Genomic DNA, 4843 nt, shown 5'->3' with positions numbered 1-4843 from the left:
CAGTTAGGTACAAACACATTGTAATCTGGAGAAAATACCAATTTGAAAAGTTTCCTAATGTCTAGATCATTATTAATCTTCCGAACAACTGCATGTATGGGTTTTATTATTATTATATTTTTTTGTTATAATCCCCTATCCTGGAGCTGCATTTCCTCCAATAAGCCATACTCACAAAACAATTTTTATGTTTTTCATCGCTTCGTTGTTAATATTCTTTATACAGACACATTGATAGATGATTCTTATCTAAATAATGTGCTTCTAGTAAATCAGAAGCACAACATGATAATAAATGTAAATTAATCATATCAATATACACAATAAAATATAAATTGCCATTTACAATTTAATGTGAATTTTATCGCTTGAGTCACTTTTTTTTCGCATTGGTATCAAATCAAAGCATGGAAAATTACTACCCTCGTGTTCTCCTACCTAATTTTTAGAATATAACATCATGCCTTTCCCTGTGGATTCCTTGAAACAATCACTTGAAATATTGGATCAACATGCTAAATTTTGAATGGATGATGTGCAAAGTAAATCCACATTAGAGCTAATTGTCACTTTTTCATCTCTCAATATGTTTGATGTGCTAATTAGGGAACCAAAACTCATTGGAGTCTCATTCAGATCCCATTGCATACCATTAGTGGTAGTACTCTAAGATGGTGTAGCAAAAGGAACGAGACCCCAATTTGGTCATTCAACTGCTTGATCTATTAAAATCTCATGGCAATGGTTTTCGGGAAGAAAATAAATAAGACTATGATTTCCGAAGAGAACAATTAGAATGTTTGGAAATGTATAAAGAACATTGATATTTCCCAACTCATGGTCAAATTTTCCTCAAAGAGCCCCCACTATAAGAAGAATCAATTTAGACTTCTCTGAATCTGGACCTGTGCAGTCTCTTATGAAAGATATGCATTTGTGAAGATCTAATATCCTGATCATATGACTCTGTTAGGTCCCTATACTACTAGTGTAACCCCTTATTGTTATTAGTACAACCCCCTTATTATATTTTTGTGCCCATGTAGTCCCCATATTGTTATTATTTTGCCCCATAGAAGCCCACTATTCTTATTATTGTGCCCATACATTATTATTGTTATGTTGGCTTTGATTATATTATGACCCCTTAGACTCCTATATATAGAAAGGAGGTCTTGTCATTTGTATCATCCAATAATTGTTCATTTGTGTAATGTAAAGGAGGTTGCCCCCTCGAAGAGGTTGATTTCTAAGGCGTTCATCTATATTTTCTATCCTTTTGTGAGCTAGTTTCATAACATTTGGTATCAAAGCTATGGATTCTAGGGTTTTGCTGCTCCAAACAGGTCATCATGGAATTTTCGGTATAAGTTTTTTGCTACGAAGTTTCAGAAGCTAAACAAAAAACCCATTCGCGAAGAAATTCTGAACCTCGCATCCGAAGTTGAGATCTTGTCTTGCTATATGTTCGGCGATATGATATGAGAGAGTTAGGGTTTTTGTAAGCTCCAGAATTTCATCTCAAACAGGTCATCGTGGAATTTTTGGTATAATATTTGTTCTACAAAGGTTCAGACTTTGAAATTAAAACCCATTTGAACTAAACTCTTGCTGAAGCTTGGATCTGAATTTCAGATCTTGTCTCCCTATATGTTCAGATATATAATGTAAGACATTTAGGGTTTCTATAGGCTCCCGAATTACATCCTAAATAGGTGACCTTGGGAAAATCATCATAACTTTCTCTTTAAGCATCAAATTGAAATTTAGTAAGAAGTTGTAGAAAGAGGATGGACTTTGATTTTCTGTGTATTGGTTTTAGGTCCTAAGGTTGAAACACTGACACGTGACACTTCATAAAAGTTTTCTCTACTGAGCCAGTGTATAATCGAGTCATCTAGGGAGATTTGACATAACGCTTCCTTACAGAATCCAATCTTGATCAGATTTTTGAGGTTAGAAAGAGGACTCAGAGGGCTACTACAGGATGAAATTTTAGAACTTGGAGATCTGATAGTACAAAGTTACAATCGTTTCAAGATCGTGTTCCTAAAATCAAGAAAAAGCGATATGAGGAAGTTTAATGACAAGAATCTGGTAAATTAGATACTACATATGGAGAAATATTTTGATCTACATGGCGTACCATTGTTACAAAATGTACGTATCGCATCTAATTATTTAGAACCGAATCAATTTTTATGGTATAAATGGATTTGTTCTCATAAACCACTTGTTACGTGGTCAATTTTCATTGAGGAAATGACAACACATTATGAGGATACAAAGAGAAACACCTTCTTTATCTGATTGATAAATCTCAAACAAAAGTGTTCAATGGAATAGAACATTGAGGACTTTCAAAAATTGAATATAAGGGAAAATGATATTAGAGAGGAGCAGAGGATTGATGTCTCCATAGGGAGTTTAAAGGATAACATTCAACATGAGGTTCATCATTGGGAATCTGATTCATTGGAGAGGGCAAGAAAAGTTGAAAGAAAAATTATGGCAACAAGGAATTATAACCCTCATAACTATAAATATGGAAGCGTTGTTTCTCCTAGCCTTCCACAACCTACAAGGATGACACCACAACAATTGAAAGAAAAAAGAGCAAAAAGACTTTGTTACAATTGTCATAACAAATACATTAAAGGTCATAAGTGTGCTGAGAAGAAATTATTTTACATTGATTATGAAGAGGAGGTGAAAAAGGATCAAGAAATGTCAAAATAAAAGGATATACATGAGGAACCAACCCTAGAGAAAGAAGAAATCAATCCGACCATATCTTGTAAAGCATTAGCAAGAATTACCACTCCTAAAACTCTCAAGATAGAAGGACATATCAAGAAGAAAAAGGTTAAAGAAGTGAAAGATCACATCAAGAAAGCAGAAATGAATCCGACCATATCTTGTAATGCATTGGCTGAAATTACCACTCCTCAAACTATCAAGATAGAAGGACATATCAAGAAGAAAAATGTTCAAGAAGTGAAAGATCACATCGAGCATCAAGAAATGAATCCAACCATATCTTGTAATGCATTGGAAGAAATTACCAGTCCTCAAACTCCCAAGATAGAAGGACATATTAAGAAGAAAAATGTTCGAGAAGTGAAACATGACATCGAGCATCAAGAAATGAATCTAGCCATATCTTTTAATGCATTGGGAGAAATTACCACTCCTTAGACTCTCAAGATAGAAGGACATATCAAGAAGAAAAAGATTCAAGCAGTGTAATATCACATTGAGCATCGACAACAAGTTCTCCAACTTTTAAAGGATAACGCCACTTTGGTGCAAAATCGAATGAAACAACAGGCATATCAACATCCTAGTGAAAGAAGTTTTGATGTATGCAATTGGTTGTTTTTACGGCTACATCTCAAGCAAGCTATTTATGAGAAGGAAATGTTGGCGATACTACATGAACTTAAGAAATGATAACCATACCTAATGGGAAGACACTTCAAGGTAAAAATGGATCATGATAGTTATAAACTCCTTTTAGAACAAATATTATCTTTAGAAGGACAAAAAAAATGGGTCACAAATATGTTAGTTCATGACTTTGAAATCATCTACAAAAAAGGGAAGAAAAATGTTGTTGCAGATGCACTCTCAAGAAAGGATGAGGATGTGGAAGTGTTGTTTTATGTTATTTCTATTATCCAACCAGATTGGATAAACGAAGCAAGGGATGAATGGAAGAAGGATGAAGAAGTGTGGCCACTCATTGAAAAGTTGCAGAAGATCCCAGATAAAAGAATATTGCCAGAACTTGACGAAGAAGGAAAAATCATATTGGAACCTAGAGAAGTCACAGAAACAAGAACCTGAAAGCTATGAAATCGATCAATTTCAGAGTATCTCATCAAGTGGAAGAACTTACCTGCTAAATATTCCACATGGGAGGACAATAATTTTATACAGAAGCATCAAAAACTACTCAAGCATTGAGGACAACACTTTTGGAAGGAGAGGGGTATGTTAGGTCCCTATGCTACTAGTGTAACTACTTATTGTTATTAGTACAACCCCCTTATTATATTTTTGTGCCCATGTAGTCCCCATATTGTTATTATTGTGCCCTTGCATTATTATTATTATGTCGGCTCTGATTATATTATGACCTCTTAGACTACTATATATAGAAAGGAGGTCTCGTCATTTGATCATCCAAGAATTGTTCATTTGTGTAATGTAAAGGGGGTTGCCTCCTCGAAGAGGCTGATTTCTAAGGCGTTCATCTATCTTTTCTATCCTTTTGTGAGCTGGTTTCATATAGACTCATCCAAAATTGTTGAACCCAAATTATCATAGAAATCTTTGACTTCTAGCAGGATGGAATCCAAGTCTCCTTTTATCACATTTTTTTTGTACCTTTGATGAATAAGAAGAGGATCTTCTTTAGGGAACAAGCTCAGAATTTCATCATAGAGACGATTGGTACCTTCTTCAGCACACAACTATAGCTGTGGTCAATACTAGAGAACTGCAGTGAAGCGATGGATGTCTTAATTGAGGATAATCAGTGCATATGATCATTGCCTACTGCCTCCACTGGGTGTTGAGAGAAGAAAGTTGATGTTTTTGTGCTCCATAACTTCCATTTGTTTTCTACTCCTCTTAACAATCCCAATAGATGTTCCACCCGATATTCCACCCACACTCCTCAATAGAGAGAGCTCAAACCAATACCAAAGATCTAACTGCTACTGAGACTGAACGCCTCAATTCCTGATACATTTTCATAAAACTTCTTCAATTGGAATTTCCCTTCCACTTGCTCAATAAAGATTGAATCCAACACAAATAACTTTTTTACATGCTT

At 34.8% G+C, this 4843-nt stretch overlaps 1 pseudogene; it reads right to left on the bottom strand.

Moving 5' to 3' along the window:
• Nucleotides 1–458: 458 nt before the first annotated feature.
• LOC149161609 (thiamine pyrophosphokinase 1 pseudogene) lies at nucleotides 459–4622 on the bottom strand (annotated as a pseudogene).
• Nucleotides 4623–4843: the final 221 nt, after the last annotated feature.

This window comes from Pinus tabuliformis, chromosome 5_2 (assembly GCF_031772625.1).
Source record: "Pinus tabuliformis cultivar Carrire ecotype Pingquan chromosome 5_2, CPIR1, whole genome shotgun sequence".
In the NCBI taxonomy this organism is placed as follows: domain Eukaryota; kingdom Viridiplantae; phylum Streptophyta; class Pinopsida; order Pinales; family Pinaceae; genus Pinus; species Pinus tabuliformis.
Note: the sequence above shows the minus strand (reverse complement) of the source record. Positions and strands in the feature narration are given on the sequence as shown.